The sequence below is a fragment of the Leptodactylus fuscus genome, chromosome 1, assembly GCF_031893055.1.
Source record: "Leptodactylus fuscus isolate aLepFus1 chromosome 1, aLepFus1.hap2, whole genome shotgun sequence".
In the NCBI taxonomy this organism is placed as follows: domain Eukaryota; kingdom Metazoa; phylum Chordata; class Amphibia; order Anura; family Leptodactylidae; genus Leptodactylus; species Leptodactylus fuscus.
In genome coordinates this window covers 117,610,066-117,635,111 of record NC_134265.1, presented here as the reverse complement: position 1 = coordinate 117,635,111, position 25,046 = coordinate 117,610,066, and positions in this window count along the sequence as shown.

Here is a 25,046-nt window from a genome sequence, read left to right as displayed (position 1 = left end):
TTGCGTGCTATCGACACCCAGCACCTCTCAGATACTCTACAGTCCTCTCTGTCCCCCATCTCTTCAATCTCCTGTCCCAATCTGGCCACCAGTCACTATAATGAAACCCTTAAATATGCATTGGATGAGGTGGTGCCCCCCTCCACTCGTAAAGTCCCACATAGGAAGCAGCACACATCACAGACACGTTTTCTTCAGCAGTGCTCTAGGTGTGCCGAACGTCTGTGGAGAAAATCACGTTCCCCTGCAGATTTCCTCCACTTCAAATTTATGCTTAAAACATATAGTTCTGCCCTTTACCTCACCAAACAAGTCTATTTCACCACCCTCATCTCTTCTCTGTCCAGCAACCCTAAAAGGCTTTTTGAAACTTTTCACTCCTTACTCACACCCAAGGTGCAGACGCCATTCACAGACCTTAGCACTCATGACCTGGCCACTTATTTTCATGATAAAATTGATAAGATCTGTCAGGAAATAATTGCCCATTTCCCCGGTGGCATTGATTCCCACACCTACCATAGCACTGATCCCCTCACCAACCGCACTCCAAACTGTCCATTCTCATCTTTTGAACCTGTTACAGAAGAGGAAGTCTCTTAGCTACTTTCTTCATCTCGCCCTACAACCTGCCCTTCCCCTCACACCTTCTCCAATCTCTGTCACCTGCTGTCACGACTTACCTTACTAAAATATTTAACTTCTCTCTCTCTTCTGGAATTTTCCCATCCTATTTCAAGCATCCTTTGCTGCTAACTATCGACCTGTCTCTAACCTCCCCTTCATCTCTAAAATCTTGCAATGGTCTATTTTCGTTTAATCCGCTATCTCTCTGCTAACTCTCTGTTTGACCCCTTACAATCTGGTTTCCGAGCTCTGCACGCTACTGAAATGGCCCTCACAAAAGTCTCCAATGATCTCCTGATGGCTAAATCTAATGGTGACTTCTCTCTTCTTATTCTTCTGGACCTCTCTGCAGCTTTTGATACTGTTGACCATCAACTCCTCCTCACTATGCTCCGCTCAGTTGGCGTCAAGGACACTGCGCTCTCCTGGTTCTCCTCTTATCTCTCAGAGCCCGCACAGTGTATCATTTGCGGGCTCTGTTTCTTCCCCTCTTTCCCTTGCTGTTGGTCTTCCTCAGGGCTCGGTCCTAGGCCCCCTGCTCTTTTCTCTCTACACAGCCCCCATTGGACAAACCATCACCAGATTTGGCTTCAATTAGAAATGGAACGTCACACTTGTAGATGTGCCAAAAACAATTTATTTGGGTAGAGTAAAACGTTTTTCGATATTTTAAATATCTTCTTCAGACTCTACACATAAAGCAAAACAGAGAAAACAAAAAGACCATAAACAATAGCATTCGCATCATAATATGCACAAAAACATAAAAAAGAACATAGATATTCAAGAGCCAATCCAGGTGGTGCAGGTCTAAGTAGACAGCGTGATTTCCAATATTCAAAAAGTTTATCCAATATTTATGAAAAGGCGGGGTAGGTCAGGTTGGAGGACTCAAGTCATTAAATAGGGAATTAAGAAAAAAATCAGAAAATTTAGGAAACACAATATCCTAATCATGATATAGTATGTAATAGAGAAAGGGGAGGGGGAGGAAGGGAAGAAGGAATGGGGGAGGAAGAGATAGGAAGAGAACTACATGAACAGGGTCTTTATCTAGTGAAGAGACCATATGTAAATCCAGAGTAAAATTCCAATAATAAGGATACCTTCAGGTTAAGTTATCACTTCCTAGTTTAGGATTCCTGGGATAAATGACAGGTTCTGTAGATCATATCAAAATGGGAGAAACTAAGTATCGTGTAAGCTAATGATAAGCAAATAGTCAATATACAAGTCAAAAGGATGATGTCAACATGTAACATATTATGCAGCTTACGCTGCTGCAGTCATACAGGATTGTCCAAACATTTAAATATATGCATAGAGAGGTATATCTGCCAGGTACCATGTTACCCAGGAAACTTTACAATAAGCTAAAGCAAAAACAGAAACAGCTCGTTGTCTGGGGATAGAATCTTACCTCCGCTCTGTGGAGCCTGCAGGGTCCGCTGTAGTATGCTAGTATAAAGCAGTGGTAGGTAGGTCAGTGCCAATTGAAATTGCCGTCTGGCTGGGTGGAGATGGCGTGCGGCCATAGTCAGGAGTGCCGGTTTTTAAGTCCAGGCTGGGACGTCACGTGAATGCGCGACTGCGCATGCCCAGGTAGGAGGGGCCATGATGAGCGATCACATGATCGCAAAGGCAAGCGGTCACCTGACCGCAACATATGAGCGCATGCGCTCAGCAAAAATTCCTCTGCGCTTAAAAGAATGAAGCCGTAATCAGCGAGCGCGCATGCGCTTCAGGCCGAACTGCGATCTTATTAAGCTGTAGAGTACGTTAGAGGCAGTGGATCAGGTGTACAGGAAGGAATCTGCAAAGACTGCTTGTGTGTATAGATGTGTACTCGGACCAGGTACTATGCCACTATAGGAGATACGATATCAATGAGCGGTGAGCGGTGAGGATGACTAAATGAAACTAATAAGAAAGGGGAATAGTGTAAATAGAAACCCCCACAAATAAGGTAAATATATAGAATGGAAAAGGAATGAAACTAAAACACCAATATAAGTGACAGAAAATAAGAGAAGAAGAGTAAATATGAAAATGAGATAAAAGATAAACAAAAATTGAAAAAAGGCAATATCAAAACCATTGATTGAAAAATAAAAATAAAATAGAATGAATAGTTAAAAAATAAAAATAAAAATAAAAAATAAAAAATAAAAATAAAATAAAAATGAAAAATAAAAATTACAAAATAATAAAATAAAAAATTGGAAAAAATAAAAATTAAAAATAAAAATGGGGAAAAAAAAGGGGATAATTTGAAGGATACTATGGATGAAAATTGCGGACCCTGTAGGCGCAGTCGCGGTATGGTGTCAACGAGCCTTTAAAGAATAATAAGACAAATCAGTACACGATTAAATAAATGCATGTATGTCATATTCGCGGTTCAGGCCCTTTGGTTCGAGGGTCTGTAACCTATGAATCCAGTATGCCTCGCGCTTCTTTAATATCAGAATACGATTCCCACCCCTTCTTGGAACTTCGACATGCTCGAGAATTTGGAATCGAAGTTGAGTGATGTTATGGTTTTTGGCCTCAAAATGCGCCGGTATGGGAAGGAATAAGTTTTTACACCTTATATTGGATTTATGTTGCTTGATGCGGTCTCGGATACGCTGGGTGGTTTCCCCAACGTACCCGAGACCGCATGGGCACTTGATCAAATATACCACGTAATTCGACTCGCATGTGTAGTAATCATTTATTTATTAGTTTCATTTAGTCATCCTCACCGCTCACCGCTCATTGATATCGTATCTCCTATAGTGGCATAGTACCTGGTCCGAGTACACATCTATACACACAAGCAGTCTTTGCAGATTCCTTCCTGTACACCTGATCCACTGCCTCTAACGTACTCTACAGCTTAATAAGATCGCAGTTCGGCCTGAAGCGCATGCGCGCTCGCTGATTACGGCTTCATTCTTTTAAGCGCAGAGGAATTTTTGCTGAGCGCATGCGCTCATATGTTGCGGTCAGGTGACCGCTTGCCTTTGCGATCATGTGATCGCTCATCATGGCCCCTCCTACCTGGGCATGCGCAGTCGCGCATTCACGTGACGTCCCAGCCTGGACTTAAAAACCGGCACTCCTGACTATGGCCGCACGCCATCTCCACCCAGCCAGACGGCAATTTCAATTGGCACTGACCTACCTACCACTGCTTTATACTAGCATACTACAGCGGACCCTGCAGGCTCCACAGAGCAGAGGTAAGATTCTATCCCCAGACAACGAGCTGTTTCTGTTTTTGCTTTAGCTTATTGTAAAGTTTCCTGGGTAACATGGTACCTGGCAGATATACCTCTCTATGCATATATTTAAATGTTTGGACAATCCTGTATGACTGCAGCGGCGTAAGCTGCATAATATGTTACATGTTGACATCATCCTTTTGACTTGTATATTGACTATTTGCTTATCATTAGCTTACACGATACTTAGTTTCTCCCATTTTGATATGATCTACAGAACCTGTCATTTATCCCAGGAATCCTAAACTAGGAAGTGATAACTTAACCTGAAGGTATCCTTATTATTGGAATTTTACTCTGGATTTACATATGGTCTCTTCACTAGATAAAGACCCTGTTCATGTAGTTCTCTTCCTATCTCTTCCTCCCCCATTCCTTCTTCCCTTCCTCCCCCTCCCCTTTCTCTATTACATACTATATCATGATTAGGATATTGTGTTTCCTAAATTTTCTGATTTTTTTCTTAATTCCCTATTTAATGACTTGAGTCCTCCAACCTGACCTACCCCGCCTTTTCATAAATATTGGATAAACTTTTTGAATATTGGAAATCACGCTGTCTACTTAGACCTGCACCACCTGGATTGGCTCTTGAATATCTATGTTCTTTTTTATGTTTTTGTGCATATTATGATGCGAATGCTATTGTTTATGGTCTTTTTGTTTTCTCTGTTTTGCTTTATGTGTAGAGTCTGAAGAAGATATTTAAAATATCGAAAAACGTTTTACTCTACCCAAATAAATTGTTTTTGGCACATCTACAAGTGTGACGTTCCATTTCTAATTGAATTATTCGGGGTTGGGACCCTACATCTACACCTACCCATTGTGGGCCTTGCATCCCTCAATCACGTGAATAACCTTTGCAAGGAAGACTTACGGAGCCGTGGAGAATTTGGTCTTCTCGTATAATCCTGAAGAGACCGCTGGTATACTAGCAGGCGTGACGTACGACCGTGACTTCCTGAACTCTGCTCCTATGGAGACTAAAACTCGCAACTATGAAAAAGAACGAAAAAGATTAGTGAGTATGGAACTGCATTGCGTTACCATGGCAGAATATATTAAGAATTTAAGAATTCCACGCGGCCTAAGGATGTCGGTAGTTCCGACAATATTTAAGGACGATAAAGATTTTTGTAATCAATTTGAGCTCATTCTGAACAAATGTTCTTTCGATATCATGACGCTAACTGTCACTTTTTTGCAGAAGAATATTTCCACATTACGTGCTCAAATTGAGAGCACAGAATCCCAGTTGCGTGCTACTAGCACGGAATTGGAATTCACCAATTTACGTGATAAGGTCGATACCTCACTAATCCAATACCGGAAGGACCTCCAACTACAGAAACGGAGGAAATTCCTAAGAGACCAGGAAGATTACCAAAATAACCGGGTATATAGGTGGAAAGAGGGATACCCAATAACACAAAATTATCGACGTCGACCTAATACCCCTGATTCCTCTGATTCAAGTGCTGGCAGTGACCGGTCCTTCCCAAGCACAACATATCCTCAACGGGGCTTATCCAGGAGAAGAGGCCGTTTTAACACATCCACAGCCCCCTCTACACCGATGGCCACCAGGTCCCAGGTAGGATCTGATTCATTGATAGTAAACATTTCCTCCACTTTTCTTACTCCTACCCAATTAGATCTATTACAGAAGGGTCTCTCATTTTGCCCTATTTACAAATTCGATCTCTTCCAACTAGATTTAGATCTACAAAGATTATTCCGATCCTTACGACTTAAGGTACATTTTTCTAAGCAACCATCCATATTACTTGATGAGAATGTAGTGAGTAAAATTAGCTGTAAACAGCTTGGACTCAAAAACAAGAGCAGTTTTATGCCTCCCAAAAACTCCCCACCAGTGGAGACCGTTATCTCTCTAATTAGCAGAGATATTGATAAATTCAGGGCCTCAGTTGAGAGAAACCACTTGACCTGTACCACCAACCTGACTAGGGATGAAAAACTTGCCTTAAACTCCTTGTTGGACAATAAATCCATTATTATAAAACCCGCGGATAAAGGGGGCGCCCTTGTTATTATGGACCGTGACGATTATATTTCCGAGATTCATAGACAATTAAGCGATAGGAATGTATATACTCCTTTAACATATAATCCAATGTTCAGGATTAGAGATAGGATTAAGGCTACATTGGACAAACACCTTCGTAAGAATAATATCGACACGTACACCTATAATTTTCTCACAAAGTCTGATCCCATTACCCCGGTAATTTACATATTACCCAAAATTCATAAAAGGCTGAACAATCCCCCAGGACGCCCTATAGTGGCATCCACCGACTCCATCTTTTCACCTTTGGCAATATTTATTGAAAAGATCATGACACCACACATTAAGATGACCAAGTCTTTTTTACTTGACACATCCAGTTTTCTGGAACTAATCCATGGATTCACCACTGTTCCTAAGAATAGTATTCTAGTGACATGGGATGTGGTCAGCCTTTATACTTCTATCGAACATGATAAAGGCATCGCAGCGACTGCAACCCTACTGAGTAAAGCTGAACTAGATCCTGAGGTCACCAATTTGGTACTTGATTTACTACATATCATTTTGGAAGATAATTACTTCCTTTTTCAAGATCAATACTATGGACAGGGGCGTGGCACCGCCATGGGGTCGAATATGGCCCCCCCCCATATGCCAATGCCTATATGGCGGCATTTGAAGAGCAATTTGTCTATTGTAACTATCTATTTCAACAATTCTCCTTAATATGGAGAAGATATATTGATGACATATTTTGTATCTGGACTGGCACAATTGAAACATTGCAGACCTTTACCAACTATCTCAACAGCATATGGCCTGAACTCCAATTTACACTGAGTTTCAGCACTGAATCCATCAATTATTTAGACACTAAGGTCTCAATTACAGAAATGGGAAATTTGCAATCTGATATTTTTACTAAATCAACGGATCGCAACAGCCTTCTCCATTTTTCCTCGTGCCAACCACCCGCCCTTAAAAAAGCATTACCCAAGTCACAGCTCAGTAGGGTTACCCGCATAGTAGATGATCCTAATCTGAGGAAAGATAGATATACTGAGATGCTTACCAAATTTAGCCAACGTGGATATCCTAAGAAAATACTGAATCAAGCACTCCATGACACTCTCTCTCCTCCAATAAATAGACCAACCAGGACCACCACTAATAGGATTCCCTTTGTGCATAATTTTCACCCTTTTGCACATAAAATCCACAACATCATCAGGGGCCATTGGTCTATACTTAATAAGGCATATCCGGGAATCCCAGAGTTTCAGCAACCTTTTCTACCCTGCTATAAGCGCCCACGCAATCTTCGAGACCGCTTGGTCAAGGCAGACATTGGTTCTGCCACCAAGTTATCCAGACAAACCTTTTTGAATACACCACGTAGGGGTACTTTCCCATGTTTACATTGCCAACAATGTTCTAATGTACAAAAAGGTGATATGATTTACCATCCCCTGAACGGCCAGACCATCTCAATAAATGATTACTACACATGCAAGTCGAATTACGTGGTATATTTGATCAAGTGCCCATGCGGTCTCGGGTACGTTGGGGAAACCACCCAGCGTATCCGAGACCGCATCAAGCAACATAAATCCAATATAAGGTGTAAAAACTTATTCCTTCCCATACCGGCGCATTTTGAGGCCAAAAACCATAACATCACTCAACTTCGATTCCAAATTCTCGAGCATGTCGAAGTTCCAAGAAGGGGTGGGAATCGTATTCTGATATTAAAGAAGCGCGAGGCATACTGGATTCATAGGTTACAGACCCTCGAACCAAAGGGCCTGAACCGCGAATATGACATACATGCATTTATTTAATCGTGTACTGATTTGTCTTATTATTCTTTACAGGCTCGTTGACACCATACCGCGACTGCGCCTACAGGGTCCGCAATTTTCATCCATAGTATCCTTCAAATTATCCCCTTTTTTTTCCCCATTTTTATTTTTAATTTTTATTTTTTCCAATTTTTTATTTTATTATTTTTGTAATTTTTATTTTTCATTTTTATTTTATTTTTATTTTTTATTTTTTATTTTTATTTTTTAACTATTCATTCTATTTTATTTTTATTTTTCAATCAATGGTTTTGATATTGCCTTTTTTCAATTTTTGTTTATCTTTTATCTCATTTTCATATTTACTCTTCTTCTCTTATTTTCTGTCACTTATATTGGTGTTTTAGTTTCATTCCTTTTCCATTCTATATATTTACCTTATTTGTGGGGGTTTCTATTTACACTATTCCCCTTTCTTATTAGTTTCATTTAGTCATCCTCACCGCTCACCGCTCATTGATATCGTATCTCCTATAGTGGCATAGTACCTGGTCCGAGTACACATCTATACACACAAGCAGTCTTTGCAGATTCCTTCCTGTACACCTGATCCACTGCTTCTAACGTACTCTACAGCTTAATAAGATCTCGCGATAACTACATCGCAGTTCGGCCTGAAGCGCATGCGCGCTCGCTGATTACGGCTTCATTCTTTTAAGCGCAGAGGAATTTTTGCTGAGCGCATGCGCTCATATGTTGCGGTCAGGTGACCGCTTGCCTTTGCGATCATGTGATCGCTCATCATGGCCCCTCCTACCTGGGCATGCGCAGTCGCGCATTCACGTGACGTCCCAGCCTGGACTTAAAAACCGGCACTCCTGACTATGGCCGCACGCCATCTCCACCCAGCCAGACGGCAATTTCAATTGGCACTGACCTACCTACCACTGCTTTATACTAGCATACTACAGCGGACCCTGCAGGCTCCACAGAGCGGAGGTAAGATTCTATCCCCAGACAACGAGCTGTTTCTGTTTTTGCTTTAGCTTATTGTAAAGTTTCCTGGGTAACATGGTACCTGGCAGATATACCTCTCTATGCATATATTTAAATATTTGGACAATCCTGTATGACTGCAGCAGCGTAAGCTGCATAATATGTTACATGTTGACATCATCCTTTTGACTTGTATATTGACTATTTGCTTATCATTAGCTTACACGATACTTAGTTTCTCCCATTTTGATATGATCTACAGAACCTGTCATTTATCCCAGGAATCCTAAACTAGGAAGTGATAACTTAACCTGAAGGTATCCTTATTATTGGAATTTTACTCTGGATTTACATATGGTCTCTTCACTAGATAAAGACCCTGTTCATGTAGTTCTCTTCCTATCTCTTCCTCCCCCATTCCTTCTTCCCTTCCTCCCCCTCCCCTTTCTCTATTACATACTATATCATGATTAGGATATTGTGTTTCCTAAATTTTCTGATTTTTTTCTTAATTCCCTATTTAATGACTTGAGTCCTCCAACCTGACCTACCCCGCCTTTTCATAAATATTGGATAAACTTTTTGAATATTGGAAATCACGCTGTCTACTTAGACCTGCACCACCTGGATTGGCTCTTGAATATCTATGTTCTTTTTTATGTTTTTGTGCATATTATGATGCGAATGCTATTGTTTATGGTCTTTTTGTTTTCTCTGTTTTGCTTTATGTGTAGAGTCTGAAGAAGATATTTAAAATATCGAAAAACGTTTTACTCTACCCAAATAAATTGTTTTTGGCACATCTACAAGTGTGACGTTCCATTTCTAATTGAATTATTCGGGGTTGGGACCCTACGTCTACACCTACCCATTGTGGGCCTTGCATCCCTCAATCACAGATTTGGCTTCAGGTACCATCTTTCTGCTGATGACACCCAATTATACACATCTTCCCGTGACATCACCCCTGCACTAATACAGAACACCAGCGACTGTCTCTCTGCTGTCTCAAATATCATGTCTTCGCTCTATCTGAAACTAAATCTCTCTAAGACTGAACTACTACTGTTTCCATCATCAAATAGATCTGTCCCTGATATATCCATTGCGGTCTCAGGTCTTACTATAACTCCTAGGCAGCATGCTCGCTGCCTCGGGGTCATGTTTGACGTAGACCTTTCCTTCACTCCCCATATCGAATAACTTGCACGCCCTTTCCTTACCAGAGATACATTAAAGACTAGGGTTGAGCCGATCTTGACTTTTCAGGATCGATTTTAAAATTCGATTTCCGATCATTTTTCATTTGAACCCGATCTCGATCCCAATTCCGATCCCAATGCAAGTCAATGGGATTTTTTTTATTAATCGGAGATCGGATGTTAAAAGCAATCCTATTCACTATACAGCATGGAATCTAACAATTGTTAGAATCCATGCTGTGTAGTGAATCACTAAAGTAGCTAGAGGATTTTTTTTTTAATCCTCTGGCTACTTAGTCCCCCCTGATGTCCACTTACCTCCAGAGATGGCTGGTCCTGTGCCCCGTGCCTTCATTCTTCGCCTCGCTGCTGCTCCACGCTACTTTTCTTCCTTCGCTGCCCCCTCCTTGCCAGGTTAGGAGAGCGTGGGTGGGTTAGGAGAGTGTGGGCGGGTACTGGGAGGGGAGATGTCACGTCTCCCCACCCTGTACCCGCCCACACTCTCCTAAGCCACAAGCCCCACCTACCTAGCACTTTAAACACTAACCTGGGAGGCAGGGCAGCGAGGAAAGAAGAAGGAGGGCACTGGAGCAGCCATCTCTAGAGGTAAGTAACTGCTAGAGATGTTTAGTTTAGCCTTCCATTCAAATGAATGGAGGCAGCCGGCGCGCAGGGGGTTAAGGCTGTGTGTCGGCTGCTTCCATTCATTCCTATGGAACTGCAGCGGAGCCTTCACACTGATTATACAGCGTATACTCAGTGTGAAGGCTAAGCAAAGCATTGTGGGAAAAATCACCGATCTCGATCCCACATAAAAAGATCGTGTTTGAAATTCCGATGGCAATCGTGAAATTTTCTCGATCGCCGATCGGAATCCGATCTTTTCCGAACACGATCACTCAACCCTACTAAAGACACTTATTGTCTCTCTGATTCATTCTCGCCTTGAATACTGTAACTCCTTACTAATCGGTCTTCCCCTTACTAAACTCTCCCCTCTACAATCTATTCTGAATGCAGCAGCCAGGCTCATCTGTCAGGCTAGACGTTACAGCGATGCCTCTGGTCTGTGCCAGTTGCTACATTGGCTGACTATTCATTACAGAATACAATATAAACTTATCATCCTCATCCACAAGGCTCTCCATAATGCCACACCTCACCTCACCTCTACACTTCCTCCCTCATATCTGTCTACCGCCCAACCCATGTTCTCCGTTCACTCAATGACCTAACACATCCTCTATTATCAGAACCTCTCACGCTCGTATACAAGACTTCTCCTGAGTTGCACCACTTCTCTGGAATACTCTATCCCGGACAACAGATTAACTCCCAATTTCTACAGATTCAAGTGCAAACTAAAGACGCATATTTTCAGACAGGCCTATCCCAATTTCTAATGTAAACCCTTCTGTACCGTCATTAGAATCCCCAAAATTTAACCCTCCTCTGTTCCCGCTCCCACATTACCCCACATGATATGATGCCATTTCAGGCTAATTTCATATGTCCAAGCACCATCCACATGTTAAAGGTCACGACTAGTAACGGCTTATAAAGTTTTATGTTTGTGTAATTACAGTCACCTCTACTAAAAAATTGTCAGACTACTGTATAAGCCAGGGGTCCTCAAACTTTTTAAACAGTGGGCCGGAGGCAGAGCAGGTCGCACAGACATCGGGAGCGGTGCCCTCCAATAGATAAAGTGAAGTGCGCTCCATGGCCTGGCCCGAGCTCCCCAAGAGCTTCATTATAAATGCACGCCTGCCGGCGTTGTCGACGGGAACAGTCAGAAGTGCTTGGTGGGCCGCATGTGGCCCTCGGGCCGCAGTTTGAGGACCCCTGGTATAAGCAATGCCGCCCCTGCTACCTCTTGTGTCACCCTCTCTATCTCATAGATTGTAAGCTCTTGCGAGTCCCATTGCAGTCCCATAGTGTGAAATGACTTTCTTTGCAATGTATCTTTCTGTCTGTATCTGAACCCTACTAATTGTAAAGTGCTGCGGAATATGCTCGCGTTATATAAATAAAATGTATTATTATTATTTTATTATTATTATATTCTAATCAGTAAAATGTTAGCGATCATTCTGAGCTTAAATTTGAAAACTTATGGGAAATTCATAATAAATTCATGCCAAATGAAGTTGCTAATCTCAAGTACTGACCCAAAGAATAAAGGCTTGAAGGAAAATTTAAAATACAATCATTGTTTTTATCATTGTCTCAGTAAAAGTTGATAAAAGTTATTCAGCAAGTTTTATATACCTCCTAAATAATGTGTTTAAAAATATGAAACATAAAGCAAAAATCACCCTCTTTTGATATTTTACATATAAAAATAAACAAAAAAGCTAGGTATTCTGAGATCTGAAAATGCCCATGCTATTAAAATATAAAAATATGTATCCTAAACAGTGGAGAAACTTTATTTATGTCTAGTTTCAAACCTTTCTTCCAGCATTGTATGTACAGTAACAATAAACCCTTGCTGACACCCATTATAATACTATGTCAGATGTTGGCACTTTAAATATGACACTTAGAAGCAGAGTGGGAGCCATATGCACCAAGTCTCAGCATTTAGCCCTGTGATAGCCCCTATGTTCCCTCCAGAACCCCTTCCCTATCCAGTTTTATCATCCCCCCCTCCCCCCTCCCATCTGATACCTTTTTTTTCTTGCAGGACTATTCCTGCATGACAATATTGCAGGAGTTGTGCTGTTTCTATCATAGGCAGAAATCTTGTGACGGCTCCCAGGCCTGTCATAGCTATATATCTATTGAGGATTGCTATTTGCAGTGGCGTAACTACCAGGGTAGCAGGGGTAGCGGCTGCCACAGGGCCCGGGACATTAGGGACCTGGCGACAGTCACTACCCCTGTGGGTTTTTTCTTTTCTTAATAGGCTGTTACTGGCTGGAGTTACTCCAGCCGGTAACGGGCACTATATAATTACCGATCCTGGCAGGGCCGGGATTGGTAAGTAATGCTGCGGGCTCCACAAGCACTATTATTATACTCGGGGGTCTTTTCAGACCCCAAAGTATAATGATCGGAGGCCCTGGAAAGGTAAAGGAACATAATAAACGTGTTACTTGCTGTTCCACGCTTCGGGCAGGCTTCGGGCCTAGTTGTGTGACGTTCCTGATGTCACTTGACCGGGGCCTGTGTCCCGGGTCATGTAAGTAACAGTGTTTTTTTTATGTTTGTATCCCCCTGGGTCTCCAATTATTATACGCTGGGGTCTTTTCAGACCCCAGAGTATAATAATTGCTCATGGGTGTTTATTATGGGACATACTACTGTGTACTGGGGCCACTATGAGACATACTACTGTGTACTGGGGCCACTATGGGCCATAATAGAGTGCACAGGAATGTCGTAGGGGGTCGGTTGGTCGAGGTCTTCGGTGTCGGTCAGGAAAGGGGCGGCATGTCAAAAGTTTGCCACGGGGCCCCGCCATTCCTAGTTATGCCACTGGCTAGTTGCGTTGCAGTCTATGCAAAGGGGGACTAAAAAAATGTTTTAAAGTTTTTAAAATGTTATAAAATAAAATAAATCTAATCACTCCCTTTCCCTAGATCACAAGAAAAATAAAAGAAACCAAACATAAAAAATTAGATATCTCTACCTACGAAAATGACTGGACTGTAACAATGTAAAGGATATTTTTCTTACGCAGTAAACACCATGATAAAAAAAAAAAATCTAAATCACAGAATTGTCATTTTTTTCGCTCTTTTACCTCTCCAAAAAATGGAATAAAGTTGGCATTCCCCAAAATAGTATAAATAAAAACTACATCTTGTGCTGTAAAAAAATACCTTACATGCCTCCATACATAGAAACATAAAAAAGTAACGGGTGTCAGAGTATAGCGCCAAAATTATTTTTGCTGCAGTCAAAGTGTGGGATTTTTGTAAAACATTATTAATTTATTGCTGTGATCCTGCGGACTCAAAGAATATAAGTAACATACAGGGCCGGCTCCAGGCTTTTGTGGGCACTTGGGTGACAGAGCTTCAGTGGGCGCTTTTGGAACAACTCATGAGCACCACAGAAAATACAACCGAAATAGGGTGTTTTTGCTGAGGAGGACCTACTGGCGTGGACTATAATACAGTCCATTCCATACAAGTAGATACAACCTGTTCAGATGTTGGAAAGTAAAGAGGAATTTGACAACTTCCTCTTTATTTTCTGCTCTTCGGTTCACAATGCAAACCATCAGCATGTCATTGCGGCTTTCCCCTGCTGATTAGGACCTAATTATTAAGTCTAACAAGTGGGGAGGCTCAAACCACAGTCTCCAAAACAGCTGCAGAATGCGTGGCAAGATCAAGCAGGATGCTTTTTTTTCCAGTGTCCTGCTCCAGTTGTTTTCTTTTTTGTAGATTGTGAGCCCCATATAGGGATCACAATGTACATTTTTTTCCCTATCAGTATGTCTTTGTAGAATGGGAGGAAATCCACGCAAACACGGGGAGAACATACAAACTCCTTGCAGATGTTGCTCCTGGCAGGATTCAAACCCAGGACTCCAGCACTGCAAGGGTACAGTGCTAAACACTGGGCCACCGTGTTGCCCCATGCTCCAGTTGTTTTCAATAGGAGGCAAAATGAAGGAAGAATCTGACTCTGATTTGTGTATGAAATCTGCTGCAAAATCCGCACCAGATTCCACTATGTGAACAGGCCTGATACTATTGACAGTGCAATGAATTCTTTCATTTGTATTAATGGTAATGCTCAATGCACAAACTGAGTGCCCCCCCCCCCCCCCCCGCAGATGTATGTGTGTATATATATATTTATTTATTTACGTGGGGATAACTAACAAAGAGTGGTGCTCATAGCAAACATGGTATAACAACATAGTATAACTCCCTATTTATACACACTTTAACATCCCACAGTGTCCTCAAGGCAATAAAACGTCCCGTAATGTTTCCTCCACACAGTATAATGTTCCATAGTTGCGGTTTGAGGTTCACTATCCAAGAAATATTATTATACTTGGGGGGTCTTTTCAGACCCTCAGAGTATAATGATGGGACACCCAGGAGAGGTTATCAAATATAAAAAGACAGTGTTACTCAGCTCTCCTGTGCTCTGGTGCAACCCCTTGCTTAGCCTTCAGCTCTCTTTAAAGGGATTCTATCACTAGAATCCCTCTTTAAACTAAATAAATATTCTCCTCTTACCTTTATTATTCTGATACGCACTGCCATTCCTTAGAAATATCTTCAGCCACAGGAAAATGCCCGACGGACATGCGCAGCCGGCGCTTTGGAAAGAAAAGAAGAGGAGCATGCTAGAAGAAGGCGGAGGTGGAGAAGACAGAGGCTGTCGCTGGAGAGTTTTCAAGCAGCACTGGGGACACACGGATCAGGCTCCTCAATGATTTTCTCCTGCAAAAATGAATTATCACTAGAGATGAGCGAACAGTGTTCTATCGAACTCATGTTCGATCGGATATTAGGCTGTTCGGCATGTTCGAATCGAATCGAACACCGCGTGGTAAAGTGCGCCATTACTCGATTCCCCTCCCACCTTCCCTGGCGCCTTTTTTGCTCCAATAACAGCGCTGGGTAGGTGGGACAGGAACTACGACACCGGTGACGTTGAAAAAAGTAGGCAAAACCCATTGGCTGCCGAAAACATGTGACCTCTAATTTAAAAGAACAGCGACGCCCAGCTTCGCGTCATTCTGAGCTTGCAATTCACCGAGGACGGAGGTTTCCGTCCAGCTAGCTAGGGCTTAGATTCTGGGTAGGCAGGGACAGGCTAGGATAGGAAGGAGAAGACAACCAACAGCTCTTGTAAGAGCTAAATTCCAGGGAGAAGCTTGTCAGTGTAACGTGGCACTGACGGGCTCAATCGCCGCAACCCAGCTTTCCCAGGATCCTGAATGGAATACACTGTCAGTGTATTCCCGTATACCCGATATATACCCCGATACCCGTTCCAACGGTGTGCCCCCCCACCTTCACCCCAGAAATACCCTGCAAGTCCCCTAGCAATAGAATTGGGGCTATATACACCCACAATTTTTACTACTGGTATACAGTGCCATTGTCTGACTGGGAATTCAAAGAATATATTGGGAATACAAATACCCTCATTTCTTGCTACTGCCATATAGTGCCAGTTTCTGACTGGTAATTCAAAGAATATATTGGGGTTACGTGCACCCACAATTTTTACTACTGGTATACAGTGCCATTGTCTGACTGGGAATTCAAAGAGTATATTGGGAATACAAATACCCTCATTTCTTGCTACTGCCATATAGTGCCAGTTTCTGACTGGGAATTCAAAGAATATATTGGGGTTACGTGCACCCACAATTTTTACTACTGGTATACAGTGCCATTGTCTGACTGGGAATTCAAAGAATATATTGGGGTTATAAATACCCTCATTTCTTGCTACTGCCATATAGTGCCAGTTTCTGACTGGTAATTCAAAGAATATATTGGGGTTACGTGCACCCACAATTTTTACTACTGGTATACAGTGCCATTGTCTGACTGGGAATTCAAAGAGTATATTGGGAATACAAATACCCTCATTTCTTGCTACTGCCATATAGTGCCAGTGTCTGACTGGGAATTCAAAGAATATATTGGGGTTACGTGCACCCACAATTTTTACTACTGGTATACAGTGCCATTGTCTGACTGGGAATTCAAAGAGTATATTGGGAATACAAATACCCTCATTTCTTGCTACTGCCATATAGTGCCAGTTTCTGACTGGGAATTCAAAGAATATATTGGGGTTACGTGCACCCACAATTTTTACTACTGGTATACAGTGCCATTGTCTGACTGGGAATTCAAAGAATATATTGGGGTTATAAATACCCTCATTTCTTGCTACTGCCATATAGTGCCAGTTTCTGACTGGGAATTCAAAGAATATATTGGGGTTACGTGCACCCACAATTTTTACTACTGGTATACAGTGCCATTGTCTGACTGGGAATTCAAAGAGTATATTGGGAATACAAATACCCTCATTTCTTGCTACTGCCATATAGTGCCAGTTTCTGACTGGGAATTCAAAGAATATATTGGGGTTACGTGCACCCACAATTTTTACTACTGGTATACAGTGCCATTGTCTGACTGGGAATTCAAAGAATATATTGGGGTTATAAATACCCTCATTTCTTGCTACTGCCATATAGTGCCAGTTTCTGACTGGGAATTCAAAGAATATATTGGGGTTACGTGCACCCACAATTTTTACTACTGGTATACAGTGCCATTGTCTGACTGGGAATTCAAAGAATATATTGGGGTTATAAATACCCTCATTTCTTGCTACTGCCATATAGTGCCAGTTTCTGACTGGTAATTCAAAGAATATATTGGGGTTACGTGCACCCACAATTTTTACTACTGGTATACAGTGCCATTGTCTGACTGGGAATTCAAAGAGTATATTGGGAATACAAATACCCTCATTTCTTGCTACTGCCATATAGTGCCAGTGTCTGACTGGGAATTCAAAGAATATATTGGGGTTACGTGCACCCACAATTTTTACTACTGGTATACAGTGCCATTGTCTGACTGGGAATTCAAAGAGTATATTGGGAATACAAATACCCTCATTTCTTGCTACTGCCATATAGTGCCAGTTTCTGACTGGGAATTCAAAGAATATATTGGGGTTACGTGCACCCACAATTTTTACTACTGGTATACAGTGCCATTGTCTGACTGGGAATTCAAAGAGTATATTGGGAATACAAATACCCTCATTTCTTGCTACTGCCATATAGTGCCAGTGTCTGACTGGGAATTCAAAGAATATATTGGGGTTACGTGCACCCACAATTTTTACTACTGGTATACAGTGCCATTGTCTGACTGGGAATTCAAAGAGTATATTGGGAATACAAATACCCTCATTTCTTGCTACTGCCATATAGTGCCAGTTTCTGACTGGGAATTCAAAGAATATATTGGGGTTACGTGCACCCACAATTTTTACTACTGGTATACAGTGCCATTGTCTGACTGGGAATTCAAAGAATATATTGGGGTTATAAATACCCTCATTTCTTGCTACTGCCATATAGTGCCAGTTTCTGACTGGGAATTCAAAGAATATATTGGGGTTACGTGCACCCACAATTTTTACTACTGGTATACAGTGCCATTGTCTGACTGGGAATTCAAAGAATATATTGGGGTTATAAATACCCTCATTTCTTGCTACTGCCATATAGTGCCAGTTTCTGACTGGTAATTCAAAGAATATATTGGGGTTACGTGCACCCACAATTTTTACTACTGGTATACAGTGCCATTGTCTGACTGGGAATTCAAAGAGTATATTGGGAATACAAATACCCTCATTTCTTGCTACTGCCATATAGTGCCAGTGTCTGACTGGGAATTCAAAGAATATATTGGGGTTACGTGCACCCACAATTTTTACTACTGGTATACAGTGCCATTGTCTGACTGGGAATTCAAAGAGTATATTGGGAATACAAATACCCTCATTTCTTGCTACTGCCATATAGTGCCAGTTTCTGACTGGGAATTCAAAGAATATATTGGGGTTACGTGCACCCACAATTTTTACTACTGGTATACAGTGCCATTGTCTGACTGGGAATTCAAAGAATATATTGGGGTTATAAATACCCTCATTTCTTGCTACTGCCATATAGTGCCAGTTTCTGACTGGGAATTCAAAGAATATATTGGGGTTACGTGCACCCACAATTTTTACTACTGGTATACAGTGCCATTGTCTGACTGGGAATTCAAAGAATATATTGGGGTTATAAATACCCTCATTTCTTGCTACTGCCATATAGTGCCAGTTTCTGACTGGTAATTCAAAGAATATATTGGGGTTACGTGCACCCACAATTTTTACTACTGGTATACAGTGCCATTGTCTGACTGGGAATTCAAAGAGTATATTGGGAATACAAATACCCTCATTTCTTGCTACTGCCATATAGTGCCAGTGTCTGACTGGTAATTCAAAGAATATATTGGGGTTACGTGCACCCACAATTTTTACTACTGGTATACAGTGCCATTGTCTGACTGGGAATTCAAAGAGTATATTGGGAATACAAATACCCTCATTTCTTGCTACTGCCATATAGTGCCAGTTTCTGACTGGGAATTCAAAGAATATATTGGGGTTACGTGCACCCACAATTTTTACTACTGGTATACAGTGCCATTGTCTGACTGGGAATTCAAAGAGTATATTGGGAATACAAATACCCTCATTTCTTGCTACTGCCATATAGTGCCAGTGTCTGACTGGGAATTCAAAGAATATATTGGGGTTACGTGCACCCACAATTTTTACTACTGGTATACAGTGCCATTGTCTGACTGGGAATTCAAAGAGTATATTGGGAATACAAATACCCTCATTTCTTGCTACTGCCATATAGTGCCAGTTTCTGACTGGGAATTCAAAGAATATATTGGGGTTACGTGCACCCACAATTTTTACTACTGGTATACAGTGCCATTGTCTGACTGGGAATTCAAAGAGTATATTGGGAATACAAATACCCTCATTTCTTGCTACTGCCATATAGTGCCAGTGTCTGACTGGGAATTCAAAGAATATATTGGGGTTACGTGCACCCACAATTTTTACTACTGGTATACAGTGCCATTGTCTGACTGGGAATTCAAAGAGTATATTGGGAATACAAATACCCTCATTTCTTGCTACTGCCATATAGTGCCAGTTTCTGACTGGGAATTCAAAGAATATATTGGGGTTACGTGCACCCACAATTTTTACTACTGGTATACAGTGCCATTGTCTGACTGGGAATTCAAAGAGTATATTGGGAATACAAATACCCTCATTTCTTGCTACTGCCATATAGTGCCAGTGTCTGACTGGGAATTCAAAGAATATATTGGGGTTACGTGCACCCACAATTTTTACTACTGGTATACAGTGCCAATTTCTAACTAGGAATTCAAAATGCGCAAGGCTCCCGGAAAGGGACGTGGACGAGGCCGTGGGCGAGGTCGGGGGAATGGTTCTGGGGAGCAAGGTAGCAGTGAAGCCACAGGGCGTCCCGTGCCTACTCCTGTGGGGCAGCAAGCATTGCGCCACTCCACAGTGCCAGGGTTGCTTGCCACATTAACTAAACTGCAGGGTACAAACCTTAGTAGGCCCGAGAACCAGGAACAGGTCTTGCAATGGCTGTCAGAGAACGCTTACAGCACATTGTCCAGCAGCCAGTCAGACTCTGCCTCCTCTCCTCCTATTACCCAACAGTCTTGTCTTCCTTCCTCCCAAAATTCCGAAGCTTTACAGAACAATAACCCAAACTGTCCCTGCTCCCCAGAGCTGTTCTCCGCTCCTTTCATTGTCCCTCAACCTGCCTCTCCACGTCACGATTCCACGAACCTAACAGAGGAGCATCTGTATCCAGATGCTCAAACACTAGAGTCTCCTCCATCTCCGTTCGATTTGGTGGTGGATGACCAGCAACCCACCCTCATCGACGATGATGTGACGCAGTTGCCGTCAGGGCATCCAGTTGACCGGCGCATTGTGCGGGAGGAGGAGATGAGACAGGAGTTGGAAGAGGAAGTGGTGGATGATGAGGACACTGACCCGACCTGGACAGGGGGGATGTCAAGCGGGGAAAGTAGTGTGGATGTTGAGGCAGGTGCAGCACCAAAAAGGGTAGCTAGAGGCAGAGGCAGAGGTCAGCAGCTTAGGCGAAGCCAGGCCACACCCGGAATCTCCCAAGATGTTCCAGTTCGTACCCAGCCCCGAAAAACTCCCACCTCGAGGGCACGTTTCTCGAAGGTGTGGAGTTTTTTCAAGGAATGCGCCGAGGACAGATATAGTGTTGTCTGCACAATTTGCCTCTCGAAATTGATTAGGGGCTCTGAGAAGAGCAACCTGTCCACCACTTCAATGCGCCGTCATTTGGAATCCAAGCACTGGAATCAGTGGCAGGCAGCAACGGCAGGACAAAGGCCGACTGCCGTTCACGCCACTGCCACTGCCTCTGCCTCTGCCTCTGCCACTGCCACTGCTGACTGTGCTGGCGATGCACTCCAGAGGACGAGCCAGGACACCACTTCATCTGCCTCCGCCACTTTGTTGACTTCTACCTCATCCTCCCCTGGTCCTGTCTTATCTCCTTCTCCTGCACCATCAAAGGCACCATCAGGCGTTTCTTTACAACAACCCACCATCTCTCAGACATTGGAGCGGCGGCAGAAATACACTGCTAACCACCCACACGCGCAAGCCTTGAACGCCAACATCGCTAAACTGCTGGCCCAGGAGATGTTGGCGTTCCGGCTTGTTGAAACTCCCGCCTTCCTGGACCTGATGGCAACTGCGGCACCTCGCTATGCCGTCCCTAGCCGTCACTACTTCTCCCGGTGTGCCGTCCCCGCCTTGCACCAGCACGTGTCACTCAACATCAGGCGGGCCCTTAGTTCCGCGCTTTGCACAAAGGTCCACTTGACCACCGACGCGTGGACAAGTGCATGCGGACAGGGACGCTACATTTCACTGACGGCACACTGGGTGAATGTAGTTGAGGCTGGGACTGCTTCCCAAACTGGCCCGGTGTACCTCGTCTCCCCGCCTAACATTCCTGGCAGGGACACGAGAAGAACACCCCCCTCCTCCTCCTCCTCCTCTACCGCCTCCTCCTCCGCCACCGCCTCCTCCTCCGCCACCGCCTCCTCCTCCGCTGTTAGATTGACCCCAGCTACGAGTTGGAAACGTTGCAGCACTGGCGTTGGTAGACGTCAGCAGGCTGTGCTGAAGCTGATCAGCTTGGGGGACAGACAGCACACTGCCTCCGAGGTGAGGGATGCCCTCCTCGATGAGACGGCAATATGGTTTGAGCCGCTGCACCTGGGCCCAGGCATGGTCGTTTGTGATAACGGCCGGAACCTGGTAGCAGCTCTGGAGCTTGCCGGACTCCAACATGTTCCATGCCTGGCCCACGTTTTCAACCTAGTGGTGCAACGTTTCCTAAAGAGCTACCCCAATGTTCCAGAGCTACTGGTGAAAGTGCGGCGCATGTGCGCCCACTTTCGCAAGTCGACAGTAGCCGCTGCTAGCTTAAAATCTCTCCAGCAACGCCTGCATGTGCCACAACACCGGCTTTTGTGCGACGTCCCCACACGCTGGAACTCAACGTTTCAGATGTTGAATAGAGTGGTTGAGCAGCAGAGACCTTTGATGGAATACCAGCTACAAAACCCTAGGGTGCCACAAAGTCAGCTGCCTCAGTTTCACATCCATGAGTGGCCATGGATGAGAGACCTTTGTGACATCCTACGGGTCTTTGAGGAGTCCACAAGGAGGGTGAGCTCTGAGGATGCGATGGTGAGCCTTACAATCCCGCTCTTGTGTGTTCTGAGAGAATCCCTGATTGACATCAGGGATAACTCAGATCACACAGAGGAGTTAGGGATAGCATCCGATCCGTCACAGCTGGAGAGTAGGTCCACACATCTGTCCGCTTCACTGCGTTTAATGGAGGAGGAGGAGGAGGAGGAGGAGGAAGAAGAGTTGTCCGATGATGTGATGGTGATACAGGAGGCTTCCGGGCAACTTCGAATCGTCCCATTGTTGCAGCGCGGATGGGTAGACATGGAGGATGAGGAGGAAATGGAGATTGAACTTTCCGGTGGGGCCAGAGGAGTCATGCCAACTAACACTGTGGCAGACATGGCTGAGTTCATGTTGGGGTGCTTTACAACCGACAAGCGTATTGTCAAAATCATGGAGGACAACCAGTACTGGATCTTTGCTATCCTTGACCCCCGGTATAAAAACAACATCTCGTCTTTTATTCCGGTAGAGGGGAGGGCCAATCGCATCAATGCTTGCCACAGGCAATTGGTGCAGAATATGATGGAGATGTTTCCAGCATGTGACGTTGGCGGCAGGGAGGGCAGTTCCTCCAGTAGGCAACCAAGTTCTCACCGGTCCACACAAACGAGGGGCACACTGTCTAAGGTCTGGGACACCTTGATGGCACCCCCTCGCCAAAGTGCCGCCACGGAGGGTCCTAGTGTCACCAGGCGTGAGAAGTATAGGCGCATGTTGCGGGAATACCTTTCCGACCACAGCCCTGTCCTCTCCGACCCCTCTGCGCCCTACACGTATTGGGTGTCGAAGTTGGACCTGTGGCTTGAACTTGCCCTATATGCCTTGGAGGTGCTGTCCTGTCCTGCCGCCAGCGTCCTATCTGAGAGGGTGTTCAGTGCAGCCGGTGGCATCATCACTGACAAGCGCACCCGTCTGTCAGCTGAGAGTGCCGACCGGCTCACTTTGATAAAAATGAACCACCACTGGGTAGAGCCGTCATTTTTGTGCCCACCTGTGTAAAGCACCCCAACATGAAACTCCATGTCTGTACTCAACCTCTCCAATTCCTCCGCATCCTCATACTCATCCACCATAAGCGTTGCACAATTCTGCTAATACTAGGCTCCCTCCACCCTGATTTCCCCCAACTCTGCTGGTTAGAGGCTCCCTCCACCATGAATTTGCCCAAACTGGGCTGTTTAGAGGCTCCCTCCACCATGAATTGGTCCAAACTGGGTTTTTTAGAGGCTCCCTCCACCATGAATTTGCCCAAACTGGGCTGTTTAGAGGCTCCCTCCACCATGAATTGGTCCAAACTGGGCTGGTTAGAGGCTCCCTCCACCATGAATTGGTCCAAACTGGGGTGGTTAGAGGCTCCCTCCACCATTAATTGGTCCAAACTGGGCTGGTTAGAGGCTCCCTCCACCATTAATTGGTCCAAACTGGGCTGGTTAGAGGCTCCCTCCACCATGAATTTGCCCAAACTGGGGTGGTTAGAGGCTCCCTCCACCATTAATTGGTCCAAACTGGGCTGGTTAGAGGCTCCCTCCACAATTAATTGGTCCAAACTGGGCTAATTAGAGGCTCCCTCCACCATGAATTGGTCCAAACTGGGTTTTTTAGAGGCTCCCTCCACCATGAATTTGCCCAAACTGGGCTGTTTAGAGGCTCCCTCCACCATGAATTGGTCCAAACTGGGCTGGTTAGAGGCTCCCTCCACCATGAATTTCCCAAAACTTGGCTGTTTAGAGGCTCCCTCCACCATGAATTTGCCCAAACTGGGCTGTTTAGAGGCTCCCTCCACCATTAATTGGTCCAAACTGGGCTGGTTAGAGGCTCCCTCCACCATGAATTTGCCCAAACTGGGGTGGTTAGAGGCTCCCTCCACCATTAATTGGTCCAAACTGGGCTGGTTAGAGGCTCCCTCCACCATGAATTTCCCAAAACTTGGCTGTTTAGAGGCTCCCTCCACCATTAATTGGTCCAAACTGGGCTGGTTAGAGGCTCCCTCCACCATGAATTTGCCCAAACTGGGCTGTTTAGAGGCTCCCTCCACCATTAATTGGTCCAAACTGGGCTGGTTAGAGGCTCCCTCCACCATGAATTTGCCCAAACTGGGCTGTTTAGAGGCTCCCTCCACCATGAATTGGTCCAAACTGGGGTGGTTAGAGGCTCCCTCCACCATGAATTGGTCCAAACTGGGGTGGTTAGAGGCTCCCTCCACCATTAATTGGTCCAAACTGGGCTGGTTAGAGGCTCCCTCCACAATTAATTGGTCCAAACTGGGCTAATTAGAGGCTCCCTCCACCATGAATTGGTCCAAACTGGGTTTTTTAGAGGCTCCCTCCACCATTAATTGGTCCAAACTGGGCTGGTTAGAGGCTCCCTCCACAATTAATTGGTCCAAACTGGGCTAATTAGAGGCTCCCTCCACCATGAATTGGTCCAAACTGGGTTTTTTAGAGGCTCCCTCCACCATGAATTTGCCCAAACTGGGCTGTTTAGAGGCTCCCTCCACCATTAATTGGTCCAAACTTGGCTGTTTAGAGGCTCCCTCCACCATGAATTTGCCCAAACTGGGCTGTTTAGAGGCTCCCTCCACCATTAATTGGTCCAAACTGGGCTGGTTAGAGGCTCCCTCCACCATGAATTTGCCCAAACTGGGGTGGTTAGAGGCTCCCTCCACCATTAATTGGTCCAAACTGGGCTGGTTAGAGGCTCCCTCCACCATTAA